The sequence below is a fragment of the Marmota monax genome, unplaced genomic scaffold (genome assembly GCF_021218885.2).
Source record: "Marmota monax isolate L192 unplaced genomic scaffold, Marmota_monax_Labrador192_F-V1.1 WCK01_AAM20220418_F8-fsc00215, whole genome shotgun sequence".
NCBI classification, from domain to species: domain Eukaryota; kingdom Metazoa; phylum Chordata; class Mammalia; order Rodentia; family Sciuridae; genus Marmota; species Marmota monax.
Genome location: NW_026695214.1, coordinates 2,628,891 through 2,647,364, shown reverse-complemented (window position 1 = coordinate 2,647,364; position 18,474 = coordinate 2,628,891).

The window sequence follows — 18,474 nt, the reverse complement described above, 5'->3', positions numbered from 1 at the left end:
GGTTTCCAGCACCCTCTGGGAGGCCCTTCTCCCCAGGGTGGCACTTGGCACAAAGCCCACTCCCGGCCCCTCCTCGCCTGGACAGCCTCCTTCCTGTCCTGCGCCCTCCCCGGCGGCCTCCAGTCTGCACAGCACATCCCGTGGCTCCTGGCAGCACCGGCCCCTCCCAGAATTGCCACTTAATTGTCTTAAAGGACGATTTCACACGCTGACTGTGCGGTGGGTCGCATCCATTGGAATGGACTGGTTCTTTCTCAGACTTCTGTGCTGGCCTGATGACTTGTCCCATAGCTTTTAGCCTAATGACTCCTTCAACAGATTTTTATTTATTTTTTAGAAAAGCTTTATGAGGGGCTGGGGTTGTGGCTCAGAGGAAGAGCACTCACCTCCCCTGCATGAGGCACTGGGTTCGAGGCTCAGCACCACATAAAAACAAAATAAAGAAAGGTATCTGTCCACCTACAGCTAAAAAAAAATGTTTTTTAAAGTTTTACTGAGATACAATCGATGACAAAGAACTGCATTCTAATGTACACAAGTTGATGAGTTTGGACATTCACAGTAATCTTTCTTTAACTTCTTTTACTGTATATATTTAAGGTGTACCACATACTTTTTAAAAAAGAAGTTTTGTTGTGTGTGTGTGGATATAAATGGCCACAGTGGATCAGGTTAACACGTCCACCATCTCACTGGGCCCCCACCCCCACACAAGCAGCGATAACCACCTGAACATGCACCGCTAACTACAGTCCCCACCAGCTTCTCCTGCCACTGGCTCCCTCCTGTACCTTCCATCTCCTTTCCCTCCTCAGGGCTGGTTCCACGGTTCCCAGTTATCCCACACTTTTTCCCTTCTCCATGTAGGTGGGCGCAGGCGCCGTCTCCTGGGCTGCTCAGGGGACTCATCTCAGGTACTTTCCCTTCCGTGCTCCAGATGAGGTAGGGAGGCCCCAGGAGGAGTGTGAGGTCCAGGTGGGCAGCGATGAGGTCGGGAGACCACCCTCTAGAGGCCGCGGGAGCTTGACGTGTATCTTGGGCTCCCTCTTGTGACTACAGCGCAGAAATACCCTTCTGAAGTCGTTTGGGGGTTTTTTTTGTTTTTTTTTTTCATCTGACAATTTTTTTTTAATTCAAAAAGTCCTGTTGACCTGTGCTAGGAAAGCGGAGATAGATATGTTATGCTCTAAAATGCAAGAATAAATGCAGTCAAAAGGGTTGAGGGCACAACATTGGCTAGTAGGGTAACAACTGATCAAATCAGGGTGAGGAATTACACACACACACACACACATAGGATCAACGTGGATGTTGGAGATATTTATAGCAGAGCATGCTGAGGGGAAGAAAATTCTTATCGAGTCTTGATAAATAGAAGATAGGTCAGTGGAATCAGGAAGGGGTGGGGGGGAGGAAGGAGGGCGGGGAAAGGGAGGACCGTAGCGGTGATCCGAACTTGCTTGTGTACACAGGCAGATATGCCACAGTGGCTCTCACCTGTGTGTCTCCCCACGAGCACTGACTTGTTAAAACACTGTAAATAGATAGAAGAAAGATCAGTGAGTAGAGGAAAGGGAACAGGGGAGGGGGAGGTGGGGGAGAAACAGCACTGGGGACTGAATTAGAGCAAATTATATCCCGTGCTTGTATAATTACGTCAAAATGCACCGCACATTGGGTACCAATAAAATGAGCTCATCAAAAAAGCGCTTGTTGGCCCTCTACTGTGTGCCATGCATCTTCGAGGTTCCTGAGATCTATCCACATACAAAATCGACGTGTCGTCCCCTGGGTGGGCATGTGCTCTTGCAGACAGAGGCGGGCAGCGGATGACGGACACCTTCCAGCAGCCTCCCACCCACAGCCTCCCTGCCCCAGCCTCTCTTACCCACCAGCCACCACGGTGGGGAAACGCTAGCAGGTAGTTCCAGAAATGGGCAGGTGGCAGGTTTCCAATGACGTGCCCTTCTGCAGGGGTGATGACCCCAGACCCTCCTGCTCCTTCCAGTGCGACCCCAGAGGACAGCTTGAGGGAGGGAGACCTCGTCCACATGCTGTTACTACAGCGTATTCCTATGATTGTTCTGCTTTATTAGTTACTGTGGTCTAGTCTCTATGCCCAGTTTACCAGCTGGACTGTAGCATCGTGTGTGTGCATGGCAGAACAGGGCTACACAGCACTCAGAACTCCCTGTGGCCCTGCTGGGCATCTTGGAACGTGTCCCCCGTGGGCAGCGGACCACGGTGCACCAGAAGCTGATATGTACTTTAGAGAGATGAGAGAGTGGAGTGGCAGTCCAGGGGACACAGAGTATGACATTCTGCATAACAGAGTGCCTGGTGCAGAGCCAGGTGCAGGGAGAGGAGAGGACTGGGGACCCAGAGCACATGGGGCCCTGTAGGTCACTGAGATTACCCTGAATGAGATGGAAAGAGACAGGAATGACCTCAGATGAACACACCTGCAGTGATACATCTCCTGGAATCCCATTAGAAAGCTGAGCTGTGGCCAGGAACAATGTGGCACCCCTGTAATCCCAGAGGCTCCAGAGGCTGAGGCAGGAGGATCGCAAGTTTGAGGCCAGCCTTAGCAAGTTAGAAAGATTCTGCCTTAAAATTTAAAAAATAAAATAAAATAAACAGGTCGGGGGATATATAGTAATAGAGTGTCTCTGGGTTCAATCCCCAGTACAAAAGAAAGAAAATAGAGAAGAAAGAAGTGGAAATGCTTCTCATAACAGGAGACCCTTCCCATGAGCCCCCGAACACGACCCCAGCAGTCCTCCTCCCCTTCTTTATAGAGGTTGGGCTTCCTTGCTCCTGCTCTAGACCTGCACCTTAAGGGCTCCTGGACACCTGTCCTAGAAGTCTCAAGGTTCCTCGTACCCAGTCTATGTGACGGTGACCACACAGCTGTACATGGAGGGCCTGTGGCCTTCCTCTGTGCTCCTTCCCTAGTTCCAGGCCGGTTCTGCGTCACTGGTGATAGGATGTCTTCACCTCCCTCCTCCCTTCCCCGGCCAGTTCTTTAAGGATTCATAGGATCACAGTTCCACCTATGGCCCCGGTTCCCAGAAGAGGGGCTGAAACACAGGGCCTCACCAGCACTCTACCTAATAAATGCATGAACGGGACGGGCTGTCGTGGTCGGGTCTCTACACAAGGCCGGATCACTGTGGCAGGCTCAGGAAATTGGCCTACATTGTTCAGAGTCCCCAGAATCATCGAAGAATTGTATGCAGCCAGGTCCAGATACCAGGATGCACAGAACCAGCAGGAAATTACAGCAGAATCCCCGGAACCCTCCAGGCAATCACCATGCAGTCACAGAGTCGGCAGAGATGACCAGGGTCCCCATACACGCACCAGGCTGCGCCTGGAGACATCTGTGATTTTCACAACCCAGAGACCGCACCTGGAGGGTCACAGCCCTGCCCAGGGTGGCTGGCCCCAGGCACCTGCTGGGCTGGGGAAACTCTTTTAATAGACTTTTTAAAGAGCATTTTTGTGGTTCTCAGTAGAACTGGGAGGAAGGCACAGACTTCCCATGCCCCCTGCCCCCTCCGGCCTCCCCACCAGAGCGGCACACGGGTTGGGACCCAGGGCCACGCTGGCGCATCGCAATCCCGGTGTCCAGGGCAGTGAGGGCTCACTCTAGGTGTTGCTCACTCTGGGTTTGGACCAACAGTGACATGTTCTCACATTATGGTGGCGCGCAGAGCCGTCTACTGTCCCCAGAGTCCTCGGGCTCCGGCTGGCAGCAGGAGGTGTGGGTTGACAGTATGAACACTGGGTTCCTTGGGTGCCAGGGTAGGCGGGGGCAAGGTGACGCTTCAGGCCATGGTTTCTGCCCCCTGAGTTTGCACAGGGGCTCAAACACAGCAGCCCTCACAATGTGAGGTGGCTGCAGGGAGGGGGGGTGGAGGGGACGCAGGAGCTGCTGCCAGGACCCTGTCGTAACTGTTGCATAGCCACGGCCTCGGTTCCCGCCAGGCCCCGTGCAGGTTTGTGGAAACCCAGTCACACCCCACGACCTGCTGACGCCCCAGGGAGCCCCCCACTCCATGATCCCCGCTGCTGGGTACACGCTCCCGAAGGAAAGGAAACCGGTCTGTGGAGGGGACAGCCGCACCTGCAGCCCTGCCCCAAGGCCAGGAAGTGGAGTCGGCAGGTCCACCCCCAGACCAGCGGAGACTGGTGCACACAGAGGGACGTTATTCAGTCATGAAGAGATGGCAGCTCTGTCGCTGGTACCAACATGGGTGGACCTTGTGTTATGGGACAAATTCTGTGCCATGTGACTCCACAGAGGCTGACCCTGCAGCCCGGTGTGGAAGGAGGCTGTCGACCGCTGGGTGGTGAGAAGGAGGTGGCAGGCGTCGTCAAAGGACAATAAGGACAGGGGCATAGGCAGATACACAGAGGGAGCAGAGAAGGGGCTGCCTGGGACAGGGCGGAGGGGGGGGCGCGGTGTCAGCTTCCTGTTAGCTGCTCAGTCTGCTTGTGTGGCGGTTGCACAACTCCACAAACAGGCTAAGAACCCGGATTGTCCCCTTTCAGTGGGTGAGCTGCACCATAGGCCAAGGACGTCCCCATAAACCTGTTCAGGCCGGGAGCCGTGGCAGGCACCCACAGTCCCACATACTCGAGAGGCTGAGCAGGAGGATGGCAAGTTCAAGTCCAGCCTGGGAAACTTGGCAAGACCCCCATCTCAAAAAATTAAAACATAAAAAGGGCTGGGGATGTGGCTCTGTGGTACAGGAACCCTGGGTTGAAGCATACACAAAAAATAAATAAGTATAAATACACACACACACGCGTGCACACACGTGCACACACGCACACACACGACACACACGCACACATATCTGACAGATTTAAAGTGGCTGGCTGGCTGTGGCAGCATAGGGATGGATGGCACAGTCACCAGCAGCTCGTGGAAACCAACAGGAGGCTGGAAACCCCGACCCTGAGAAGGGGTCACCCGAGGGGAGGACGCAGGTCAGGAGCCAGGTTCAGGCCCGAGGAGCCACGGGCCAGAGAGGCTGCTGCCCACAGCACCACGCCCTGCGTCTCTGCCTTAACGTCCCCCAGAGAAGCCCCTGCGGGGGCCAGGTGACCAGCATCGTCCAGGACCTGGCCCACTCTAAGGCAAAGGGTGGGGCAAGGAGGCCAAACCAGATTCCCAGGTCGGAACTTCTTTCCAAATAGGAAAAGGGTCTCCCTGTGCAGTTGCCCCTGTGCCCAGCAGCCACGGTGAGGCCTTAGATAACCGCCTTCCCACTCGCCTCCCGCCAGGTGCTCAGAGATTTTTTTTTTTAACTGAGAGATGAGGAACTTTTGGGTGAGAAGGTGGTTGTGGGCTCAGGCTCCTTCTGGCATTTCCTTAGGCTCTTCAAACACGAAGAAGAGCTGAAAGACCTACCAGTGCTCACCGCCGGGTTCCACCCCTGACGTCACCCTGCATGTGCTGAGCGTGTCCCCCTCCTCCACCTGTCCTCAGTCCCCCTGGGGTCTCTGTGGCGCAGGCAACAGCCTGCTTTCCCCCGCACTCCAGCAACTTGTGCTTAGGGTTTCTGCTTTCTCTTTGTGTTGAGGTCGGCAGATAGCTGGGTGCAGTGGCGCACACCTGCAATCCCAGTGGCTCGGGGGGCTGAGGCAGGAGGATTGAGAGTTCAAAGCCAGCCTCAGCAGAAGTGAGGCACTAAGCAATCAGTGAGACCCTGTCTCTAAGTAAAATACAAAAAAAGGGATGGAGTGTGGCTGGGTGATTGAGTGCCCCTGAGTCCAACCCCCGGCACAAAAAAAAAAAAGAAATAAAAGTGGCATATAATGAAATTGTCAACTCTGAAATACACTGTTGAGACCATCGTGGACCTAAACCCCATCAAGACAGAATGTAGCCATTTTCCCAGCAAGCTCCCACATGCCCCTGCTTCTCAAATCCTGGTCCTTCTCTCCAAGGGGCGAACACTCTTTGGATTTTTTCCACTATGAATTGATTCGGGCTGTTCCGGAACTTCATGCAGCCAGAATCAAGAGCTGAGAGAGAGCCAGCCCTGCTTTCTGGTGCCCTACACTCGGCTCAGAATTTCCAAGGTTGTCCCTGCTGCTTGGGCTTCCACATGGGACCCCGCGTACAGAAGGAGCACAGACAGACACCTGGGCTGCTGTGGCTTGGGGCTCAGGTGAGCAGATCTGCTGTGTATACCCTTCCGTGAGTCTTCATGTGACACGTGTTTGCACTTCCCTTGGGCACGAGGAGGAGCAGACCCACTGGGTCACTGGGAGGATTTAAACCTTGGCTTTCTGGATGTGAAGTTCATGTCCAGTAGGGCTGTTGCTTGTTGCCGTTGCTTTTCTTTGGTTTTTGTGTGGTTGAGGTAAAATCGGCATAACACTGAGCATTGGCCATTTCAAAGTGTCCAATACCACGGTATTTTCACATTCAGTGTGTCACTCCTTCGTTCCACTCTGCGGCTGAGTGACTTTGCATCAGATGGACAGGTCACATTTTGTTCAGCTGTGCGTCTGCTGGGGGTTGTTTGAAGAGGTCTTACAGCCCCATGTGGAGTGCAGGAGGGACTGCATTTGGCTGTGGGGCCCCGAGTGCTGCTCTCAGATCCCAGCCCGGCTCACCCTTGGCTGTGTGATCTTGATCAGCTGGCTCACCTTCTCTGTACTTCTGCTCTCGCCGTCACAGAACGGCCCAAAGGACAGTGTCCAATTCACAGAACCAGGGTGAAGGTCAGGAGAGCTGATCCATGGTGGCTGTTTACAACAGAGCCAGGCTGCAGGAGCCCAAGAAGTGTTCCTTCTAAGGTGGAGGGAAAAGTTCTCTGGAGCCAGGTCCCCACTTCAATGTACTGGGTGCCCCCCTGGCCAGGTCCCCACCTTCAATACCCTGGGGTCCCCACACACACCCATCCCCACCCCCAGCTGCTGGGCTCCTCCCTGGCTGAGCTGGTAACAGTGTCAGACTCGGTGCTGATCCCTTCTGGACAAGATGTATGCAAGGTGCCGCGGGACAAAGCAGCCTCTCTCTACATAGTAACCAATCTCCTCCTCCCACTGCGAGGAGCCCAGGAGAGGGAGGTGAGGGGTAGCAGATAAAATGTGACCTAGGAGTCAGATTCATGGAGGGAGAGTCAAACCAGCAGGTGCCCACAGCTGGAGAGGGCTGGGAAGGGGGCGGCTGATGGACGGGAGATTAAGTTCAGAACATGAAAAAGGCCCCCGAGATGGTGGGGCCACGGTCGCCAATAGTGTGAATGGACACAACGCCCATGCACTGGACACTTGGAGACGGTCACAGCAGCAAGTTCTATGTTACAAATAGTTCACCTCAATGTCAATTATTTAAATTTAGAAACAACTTTACAAAGCGAATCGCAGAGTCCTTTACTGCTAAGGAAGCTGAAGCCTGACCAGGGGCTGTGCAGGACGCCATGGCCTCGCTGGGGGGACACTCCACCCCGCCCTGGCACGCACACTCCAGTGTCCCGTATGTCCCTTCTCAGGAACAGCGGCGGGTGTAGCAATTCGGGGCAGCAGCAGGGTGGCCGGTAGTAAGAAGATGGAAGAGATGGAGCCGGTCCTCTGTGTGCGGGATCACCACCCAGCTGGGACGGAGTGGACACCCCCACTGTGGAGGAGCCTCTGCTGCACTGAAGGAGGCACACAAGGGGCCAGGGACTGTGTGATCCCCGAAGGGAAATACCCAGAGGAAGCCAATCCACAGGTGCAGGAAGCAGATCGGCGCTGCCCATAGGGACAGCAGCCGGGGCAGCTGCCCTAGGGCACAGACATTCCTCTGGTAGAGGGAGAGGTGGGGGTGGCACAAGGTCGGGATGATGCTGTCATTGAATTATTTCTTGAAAATGATTAATGGTGTTAGTGTTCGGGCTCTGACCGCCTCTAACCACCTGGCCCCTTCCCAGGAACCAATCTACCAATTCTGACCTCCGAGGAGGGAGGACTGCTACCAACATTTGTGGAGGCAGGTATCCAAGCGGAAGCCAGGTCTGGAATGGGACCCAGGCTGCGTGTCGGGCACGGGGCCCTCCTTGCAAACATTTCCCTGCAGGGTGGATTGCTGTGGGGCCCAGGGGTTCCCGTCCGGCCTGCAGGAACGGGCTCTGGTCTGCTGCCTCTTTCTGCCCATGTTTCTAAGCATTTTTTTTTTTAATAAAGTAAGGATCTCCTCACACTCTTCAGCCAGTAGGAATTGAGAACAAGAAAGAAGAAGGACAGAAAACAAGGCTCAAGGTGCCTGGATGCTCCTTTTCCCACCAGCCCAGGTGAGGTGCACCGGGGGCTGCCCAGAGGCCACTGCAGGGCTGCAGGGCTTCCCGGCTCTTCCTTGGTGGGTGCAATCCCTACGTGCCTGTCGTGCTGTAAATGTGACAGTTCCGTTTTGGTCTTACCTGCCGGAGCACACGCACCTGCAGCACGGGGCCCACACCGTTTCCTGCAAGCTCCCCTCAGGCCTCGCGCTGGGCCTGGTTGCCTCACGCTCCCCAGCGCTTCTGTTCCTGAAAATGAACTGCAGGCTCCTGCCTTGAAGTCCTCACCTCCCCACTGAGCAGCTCCCTCCTGACCAGGGCCAGCAGAAGGGCTTGGGGCTCAACACGTCTCTTTAGTGTTTTGCTCTTTTCTCAGCCCAGAGGGACCCCTCCGGGGACTAGCTCATTCCTAGAGACGAAAACCACTGGCCTGTGACTGGCTCAGTGCATACGGAGCCCAGCCCGCGCCCAGGCCCTCCTGCTGGGCTCTCACCCTGAGCCTCTGTGCCTACCGCCCCAGGACAGGAGTCAGACCTGGACAGCCCTGTGGCCGAGCCACTGACACTATTCTAACTAGCTGATCCTAAACCTGACCCACAGGTCCCCTCCTGAGAAAAGCAACAATCCTTCCTGCCCACCTCCCCTGGTGGGCTCTGCCCACCGGCTTCCCCATGGCCTGTGTGGAGTGGCCTGTCCCCTTGTCTCATGAGTAACAAACCTTCTTTCAAAGGCCACATCTCCTGATGTGCTTTAAAACATCTTGGTGGCTCAGCACGGCAGGACACAAGGACTGTGTCCCTGAGGTTTGGGGCACGGTGGAGGGGAGGGGAGCGTGGGCTGAGCTGCCCTCTCTGGCACAGTGGCCTGTGACACCGGGAAACTGCCTGGAGACAGAATAGCCCAGAGGGCCACCTGAGGGGAGAGAGACAGGGAAGGTCCTGGAAGACAGGAGCCCAGGGGTCTGCAGGGCGAGAGAGCGCCCATCTCCCAGGGGACAAGATGCGTTTGGGCATCAGGAAGCTAGGTGACTCCGCTGGTCAGAGGGTAACAATCTGCTTCTCTCTCCTCACCCCGGGGTCTGCTGCAGGCGCCTGCAGGGTGGGCCATTCAGGAGTGTCCTGCAGATGGCTGATGGAGGGAGCGTCCGACGAGGGTCCCTTGGCCAAGCCTGGAGTGACGCCCCTCAGCTCTGCAGGTCTTCCAGCCACCAGGAGTGGTCGGAAGGCCACGTGAACAGGGAGGACATGTGTGGTACCTGGCAGGAGGCCTCTCCCCAGTAAGGAGAGCAGGAGCCCAGAACGGTGCACCACCAGGCCACACCATGACCGGCTCCAGGGGTACACCCCCCGGGACCTCTCCTGGGACAGTGGCACTGTGCGCCCCGCTATGCCCCAGGCCTGGCTGATGGTGACGCTGCACATCTGCCCAGCACAGGCTTCTGCCCACCCTCTCTGCCCTCCTGCAGGCCTTACCTCCTACTGTCTCCTGACGACACCCGTCCAGAACCAGCTTCGACCCAACTCAAATGACCCCAGTGTCCAACCCCCTGAAGAGGCTCTTTCTAACTCCCGCTGCGGGGCCTCCAGGAAAAGTCCACAGAAGAAGTCGGCTTCTCCCAGATCTGGAGGACAGAGCGTGTCCTACCTTGCTGGGGGCTGGTTTCTTCTGACCCTTTCCCCTGGGCCTGTGAACGTCGTCTTCTCCCTGTGACCTCACATGCCGTCCCTCTGTGTGTCTGCGTCCTTACCGCCTCTTCCTCTCCTTCTCCTTCTCCTTCTTCTTCTCTGGCACCCAGGATTGAGCCCAGGGGTGCTCTACCACTGAGCCACACCCCCAGCCCTTTTTGCTTTTTGAGACAGGCTCTCACCAAGTTGCTGAGGCTGGTTTTGAACTCACTATCCTGGCTCAGCCTTGCTGAGTGGCTGGGCATGCACCACCACACCGGCCACCGCCTCTTCTTCTGGCTCCAGTTGCTAGATTAGGACCCACCCCCCGACCCCGTCTTACCTGGGTCACCTCTTTGGAGACTTGGTCCATCAGATACAGTCAGGTCTGAGGTCCCAGGAGGGGACCAATTGGGAGGCGGAGACCAATCCAGTGCAGCGCCCCGCTACCCCAGCTGTGCTCTCCCGGCCACCAGGCACACCTGCTTGTCCCACCCCAGGCTACTCCCGGGGGCGTGGCCAAAGGGCATCAACCAACAAGTTTGACAGTAACTACAGAAGGCAGGGTTCTTGGAGGATCAAGCAAAAGGGGACGGGGACTATGAGACCAAGAGAGGTCAGCTGCCCACCTGGCACAAACTGGGGGAGCAGTAGCCAGGGGGAAGCAGCAGGGTGGGTGCACCTCCCCACCCCCATGCCCACAGGAACTGGGCAGCAGCACAGGGAGACAGCAAGGAGAGAGGACGGCGGCCTGTGCCCCGGTGCCCTCCCTGGGGTCCTGGCTCAGGCCTCCACCCCGGTAGGGACAGTGGCTTTGACCTGTACAACAGAGAGACAAATTGATGGCGGGTCAGGCTGGACTACTTGAAATTGCAACAGTGGGAAAACCCCAAAATGGCAAGACCATCTGGAGGACCTCCTGACCCTCCCACCGCAGCACGTGCGGAAAGGGGCTCGGGCTGGCCAGGCTGTGGCAGGGCAGGGACGGGCAGAGCTGAGTCCCTCTCCACTAGGGAGCCCTGGCCGTTTTTTTTATTTTGTTTTGTTTTGTTCCAATTAGTTATTCATGACCGCAGAATGCATTTCAACTAGCTCTCCGATCTTTTTTTATTCATATTTTTAAAGTAACATTTTAATTTTAGAATAATTTTAAGTTTGCACTTAGTCAATGTGACGTCAGGACATGACCTGGACCTCGGTCACCTGGCTGAGGAATTGTCAGGCTTCCCAACTTCAGCCTTTTATTTTTTTTTTTGTACTGGGGGTTGAACCCAGGGGTGCTCAACTCCTGAGCCACATCCCCAGCCCTCTTTATAGTTTGAGACAGGTTCTCTGAGTTGCTAAGGCTGGCTTTGAAGTTGAGATCCTCCTGCCTCAGCCTCCCGAGTCATGGGGACTGCAGGTGTGCACCACAGCCCCTGGCTAGGTTTCCCACCTCCGCGGTCCCTCTCCTCCCTTGTCAGGCTGTACCCGGGAAGTCACCGCTGTGCCCTGCCCATCCTTGAGTTGTGGGGAGCTGTCCCTGTGGGGGGCAGAACGTCCGCATAGACTACTTGACATTATTCTGCTGAGAGGTCTCTTTTCTCCCAGGCTTATTGCTTTCTCCACTCCTTTGTTAATATCATGATGGACTCATTAATATTTATTTTGTACCTGGGTTATAATCCCAAAATATTTTATCACTCAAATGAGATCCTGCCCTTTTCTCCTCAACATTTATTTTTGTTTTTTAAATTTTTTCAACATTTTTATCATGAAAAATTTGGAGCATAAAAACCACGGACAGCTGCAGTGAACACCTGGTGGCCTCCCGCTGGGTCCCCTGCTGGGTCCCTCTTTGCTTGCCTTAGCACCTGTCTCTCCTCCTGGGACCCGCGTCATTTCCTTCTTTGACTCACTGGAGAAGAAATGCAGGCACATCCCAGGACATCTGTCTTCCTGTGGGACGGCGGAGCTCCTGGCTCTCCAGCCTTAAGACTTGGGCTGGGTGGCACCACTGTCTTCCCTGGTCCCAGCTGAGGATGGCACATGGCACACAGGTCCCTCAGTGCTCAAGTGGCTCATCCTTAGTGGGACCCGTGAATGTGCACCCCACGCCCCGTGCCCTGGACGGGTCCAGAAGTGCCCTCAGCACCTTCCCAGCAGCCGGGTCCTGCCTGCCCAGAGGCCACTCCTGCTCCCACGGCTTCGACACGGCAGAGTGGCTTCACCTCTTCTGCGACGGCAGCCAAATGGCCACAGGCAGTGGAACTCTTGCGACTGGCTTTTCGCACTCAGAAGGATGACCCTAGACCCTGGTTCTCGCGTGATTTGGTTTGTCCCTTCTTACTGCTGCCTGGACAGGCCGCGGCTTCCCACCCCCTCCTCCTACCCCTGGACACTGGCGGTTTCCTGAGGTGACCTGGACGGAGCTGCCCTGAACACTCCTGCAGGGCCTTGGGCATGGGGGGCGGGCGCCCGAGTGACGGTTCCGAGTGAAGGCCTGACAGTAGAGCTGTGGGCCGCGGGCGGGGGAGGTTTGGGTCTGTGGGAGATGCCAGGCCTTTGTCTGAAGTCTTTGTGACCTTCACACCCGCGCCATTAGGTGCCCTAGTGAGCGTCTCTCTGAAGTTCCTTCCCCATCCTTGTATTTCAGGTGTTTAGGGATGTGGGGTCTGATTCAGGTTGAACCCCGCTGTATTCATCAGGGTCCCCCAAAGAATCAGAACCAGCAGAATAGACAGAAGCCAGGTGGGTAGGTAGACATGGTAGGTAGGTAGACAGGGGTAGGTAGGTAGGGGTAGGTAGGTAGACAGGGGTGGGTAGGTAGGGGTGGGTAGGTAGATAGGGGTAGGTAGGTAGATATGGTAGGTAGGTAGATAGGGGTGGATAGGTAGGGGTGGGTAGGTAGACAGGGGTGGGTAGGTAGGGGTAGGTAGGTAGACAGGGGTGGGTAGGTAGATAGGGGTAGGTAGGTAGACATGGTAGGTAGGTAGACAGGGGTGGGTAGGTAGGGGTAGGTAGGTAGACAGGGGAGGGTAGGTAGATATGGTAGATAGGTAGACAGGGGTGGGTAGGTAGGGGTAGGTAGGTAGATAGGGGTGGGTAGGTAGACATGGCAGGTAGGTAGACAGGGGTGGGTAGGTAGGGGTAGGTAGGTAGATAGGGGTGGGTAGGTAGATAGGGGTGGGTAGGTAGGGGTAGGTAGGTAGACAGGGGTGGGTAGGTAGATAGGGGTAGGTAGGTAGATAGGGGTAGGTAGGTAGACAGGGGTGGGTAGGTAGGGGTAGGTAGGTAGACAGGGGTGGGTAGGTAGATATGGTAGATAGGTAGACAGGGGTAGGTAGGTAGGGGTAGGTAGGTAGATAGGGGTGGGTAGGTAGACAGGGGTGGGTAGGTAGGGGTAGGTAGGTAGACAGGGATGGGTAGGTAGACAATGGTAGGTAGGTAGACAGGGATGGGTAGGTAGACAGGGGTGGGTAGGTAGGGGTAGGTAGGTAGACAGGGGAGGGTAGGTAGGGGTAGGTAGGTAGACAGGGGTGGGTAGGTAGGTAGACAGGGGTGGGTAGGTAGATAGGGGTAGGTAGGTAGATAGGGGTAGGTAGGTAGACATGGTAGGTAGGTAGACAGGGGTGGGTAGGTAGAGGTAGGTAGGTAGACAGGGGTGGGTAGGTAGGGGTAGGTAGGTAGATAGGGGTAGGTAGGTAGACATGGTAGGTAGGTAGACAGGGGTGGGTAGGTAGAGGTAGGTAGGTAGACAGGGGTGGGTAGGTAGGGGTAGGTAGGTAGATAGGGGTGGGTAGGTAGACATGGCAGGTAGGTAGACAGGGGTGGGTAGGTAGACAGGGGTGGGTAGGTAGACAGGGGTGGGTAGGTAGGGGTGGGTAGGTAGACAGGGGTGGGTAGGTAGACAGGGGTGGGTGGGTAGGTAGACAGGGGTGGGTAGGTAGGGGTGGGTAGGTAGACAGGGGTGGGTAGGTAGACAGGGGTGGGTGGGTAGGTAGACAGGGGTGGGTAGGTAGGGGTGGGTAGGTAGACAGGGGTGGGTAGGTAGGGGTAGGTAGGTAGACAGGGGTGGGTAGGTAGGGGTAGGTAGGTAGACAGGGGTGGGTAGGTAGGTAGACAATGGTAGGTAGGTAGACAGGGGTGGGTAGGTAGGTAGGTAGGGGTGGGTAGGTAGACAGGGGTGGGTAGGTAGGTAGGTAGGGGTGGGTAGGTAGACAGGGGTGGGTAGGTAGGGGTGGGTAGGTAGACAGGGGTGGGTAGGTAGGGGTGGGTAGGTAGACAGGGGTGGGTAGGTAGACAGGGGTGGGTAGGTAGGGGTGGGTAGGTAGGGGTGGGTAGGTAGACAGGGGTGGGTAGGTAGACAGGGGTGGGTAGGTAGACAGGGGTGGGTAGGTAGGGGTGGGTAGGTAGACAGGGGTGGGTAGGTAGACAGGGGTGGGTAGGTGGGTGAGAGGTGATATGTGATCAGTAGGTGAAGCTACATGATGGATGGACAGATGATGGGCAGGTAGGTAAATGACAGGCCGATGGACCACAGATGGGAAGAGGCTGATGAGAACTGGCTCACGCGGTTGTGGAGGCTGGGAAGTCCCGCCACATGCTCTCTTTGGGCTGGAGACCAGGGAAGCAGTGGTACCGTTCAGTCCAAAGGCGGGAGAAGCAGGAGCTCTGCTGTCCTGAGGAGAAGATGGACGTCCCAGGTCCAGACCAGGGAATGAACTCGCCCTTCCTGGGCCTCTTGTCCCATCAGGGCCTCAACAGACAGCCTGACGCCCAGGCACCCTGGCAGGGGATCCTCGGTCCTTAGTCTACAGAGTCAAGAGTGGGGGCTGGGGCTGAGCGGTAGAGCCCAGCAGATGCAGGGACCTGGGTTCAACCCTCAGCACCACATATAAATCAATAAAATGAAGGTATTGTGTCCATCTACAACTAAAAATATTTTTAAAAAAGTAAGAGGTGAGGCTGGGTGCAGCGGCGCACGCCTGTAATCCTAGGGGCTTGTGGAGGCAGGAGGATCACAAGTTCAAAGCCGGCCTCAGCAATTTAGCAAGGCACTAAGCAACTCAGTGAGACCCTGTCTCTAATAAAATACAAAATAGGGGTGGGCGTGGGGATCAGTGGTCGAGTGCCCTGAGTTCAGTCGCTGGTACCTCTCCCAAAAAAGTAATAGATGAGTGATTAGAATGTTTGAAGACATACATATATTTTCTATATATATGAGACATATATATATATGAAAACATGGGTAAAGGATATATAAGCTCTAGATTAATATTTTCAGTCTATTTTAATGTACCTGGTTCATTTTTCTTTTCTTTTTCTTTTTTTTTTTGTGGGGGAGGGTTATCAGGGATTGAACCCGGGGGGCGCTTAACCACTGAGCCACATCCCTAGCCCTCTTTATGTTTTTATTTATAGACAGGGTCTTGCTAAGTTCCTCAGGGTCACACTAAGTTGCTGAGGCTGACCTTGAACTTGTGATCCTCCTGCCTCAGCCTCCCGAGCCACTGGGATTACAGGCACATGCCACCATACTTGGCCCCTGCTTTGATTTTATTGAAATATTCACAGAATTGAAAGTGTGGGACTTGATGGGTTTACATAGAGTCGGAAAGCTATTTGGTACTGAGTAAGAACTTTACTAAGGAAGAGAAGTGGGAGGGAGGGAAGGAGGAGGAGGAGAGGAAACAGGGGCAGGCAGAGAGACGTGGGGGTGACTGCACACCCCTTGATCTATTTGTGACCCCCCCCCCCACAGCCTCAGGGCTATTATTTATAAATTGTCCCCAACTTACGGTGGGGACTTTACATTTGTGCTTCGTGATGGTGTGAATGCCTATCCACAGAGCCACTCACTGCCTCTCACTTTGAGTACAGCCCTCAGTGGTTCCATGATATACCAGCACTTGGTTGTAAGGTGGGTTTTGCGTTGGGTTTTGCCCAGGTGCAGGCCGAGGCAGTGTTCCGCGCCCACGTTAGGCAGTAGGGTGTTCGGGAGGTGGGGTGGACTAGAAGCTTTCCACTGACAATATCTTCAGCTCCCAGTGGGTTTACCGGGATGAACCCCACCTGCACTTCCAACTTACTGTCCCCTGCTAGGTGCGTGCTTCGCTGCAGTGATTACACCATTGTCACTGTGGACAGTAGCTAACTCCAGCTGAGGGCTGGCTCCAGCTGTTCCCTTCAGCAGGCCAGGGGAGGCCCGTTGCATCCCACAGACGTGGAGGCTGAGGCATAGAGGGTGGAGGTCAGCGTCAGAGCCGGGACTCAGGCCAGGCACCTGGCTGCGAGGTCCAGGCTCTGGGCCATGCTATCATGAACAAGCCTCCACTTGGCCCCTGCTCAGGCGCTGCCCACAAGGAGGACACCCACTTCCTGGGCATCTTCTGTAGTAGCAACACCCCCTCGGCACCACACCCAGAGCTTGCTGTCCTTTCCTCTTCCTGAAACTGCACACAGTGCTGGCCTCTGGTTTACTCTCTGCCCTCTGAGTCCAGAAGTGCCGATTCCTTTAACTGGAGACTGTCTCCTTTCTTGTTTCCACTTCCCCAGGTCCTAGAGCAGAGCCTGTGATGCAGCAGACACTCCACAAATGGTTGTGAGACAAACAGCCGACAAATCACAGCTGATTGCATGTACTACTGATTGCCTGTATTGATGACCTACTGTGTGCTGGGCCCAGGACCCAGCACTTGGCCATCTCTTTGGAACTCTCACAATCATGCCACTGAACCTGGAGCCTCCCAGAATCTCAGCCATGGGGGTCACATCGGAGCAGGAGGCCTTCATGGCACTCCCTGCTCCCCTCCCCCTCCTCTGGCTGCTGCCTCTCAGCTTTCTCGTGGGCACCTCTCCGTCTGCTTGCCCCCTGCACGGTGGTGCCACTCAGCGTCTGGCTAGACCAGGGCTACAGACCAGCCAGCTCCAGCCCACGGACAGGCTTGATTTGGCCCACACAGTTTATTTTTTGTATTTGAATTAGTTTTAACATTTAAAAGCTGAGGGATTTTGCTTTCAAAAATATCCAGATTTCTGTCTTGGAAATTTGGAACATCTGGCGATTCTGGTCCCTCTTCCCATATGGCAAGAGCTGGTTGACACTAAGAGCATCAGCTGTGTGGTCGGAGCCATCCCCACCCGGGGTTCTCATGCACTCCACCAACACCTGTGGACCCTGAGAAGGTGTGGGATTGGTATCCAGCCATGACCTAGGAACACCCAAGGACACTCTGGATAACCACCTGCTCTCCCCAGGAGAAACAGGCCGGAGCAAATCTGGTCAGACAGCACTTCAGGTCTCTCATGCATTAGGATGGATACCTTGGGGCTAATCAATATTAATTAATTGTTAGAGAAATTCTTTAGCATCTTGCCAAATGACTTGTGACAGCAGGCCAGAGTGAAGGGGGGAGAGAGAGAGAGAGAGAGAGAGAGAGAGAGAGAGAGAGAGAGAGAGAGAGAAAGGGGGAAGCGGGGGGAAGGGGAGGAAGGGAGATCCAATCAACCCAAACTTTTGGGGGGGAATGGAGAGGAGTGGTGAGTGTGTGTTTACACACGTGCATGCACACACACATGCCAAATCGTGAAGTAAAATTGTTTCTCACTGTGGCTTGTCCTACAACTTGAAGGGCCACCATTCTAGATACGATCCACTTGGAGAAGGCGGGTGCAGGGCAGATGGTGGCTGCACAGACATGGGGCCGAAGTGCAATGGAGCCCAGAAGCAATGGGGAGCACTGAGTGTTCTGCAGCTGCAGTCTCCATACGCACCTGGATGGTTCCCAGGTGCTCCCATCAGGGCATTCGGGATTCCGCTGCCTTGGCAGACCTGCTGACCAAGATCCTCCTCTGTGGACACGATGCAGGATCTTGTCCCCGCTGCAGCTTGTAGAACAGGCTAGTCTTACCTCCTCCCCCTCGGGTACAAAAGTTTACACCAAACATTAACAGGTTTATTCCTCTCATTTTAGAGATGGGAAAACAGAGACTCCAAGTTTGGAGATCAAGTGCCTGGGGTCACTTAAGGTGCCACCAGCTGCTGAGCTCAGAATCATCTTTCAGCACCACGCCCTGTGTAGACCATCTGGTTGGGATGGGTGAGAACATGACTCAAGCCAGCACTGGAGGTGGCTGAGGAGAAAATCCAAGGTAGTGACAATGAGTGCATGTGGAAGACCTGCACCTCCCTGTCTCCTTCACCATCACCACCTCCATCAGTATCATCCGCCTTCTCAGCTTTGTCATTATGACCATGATACTCATCAACACCATCATCACCATCACCACCATCACCATCATCACCATCACCACCATCACCATCACCACCATCACCACCATCATCACCATCACCACAAATCATCACTATCATCATCATGACCATCACCATCACCACCACCATCATCATCAAGACCATCACCATCACCACCATCATCACCATCACCACCATCATCATCATCACCATCACCACCATCACCACCATCATCACCATCATCATGACCATCACCACCACCACCATCATCATGACCATCACCACCACCACC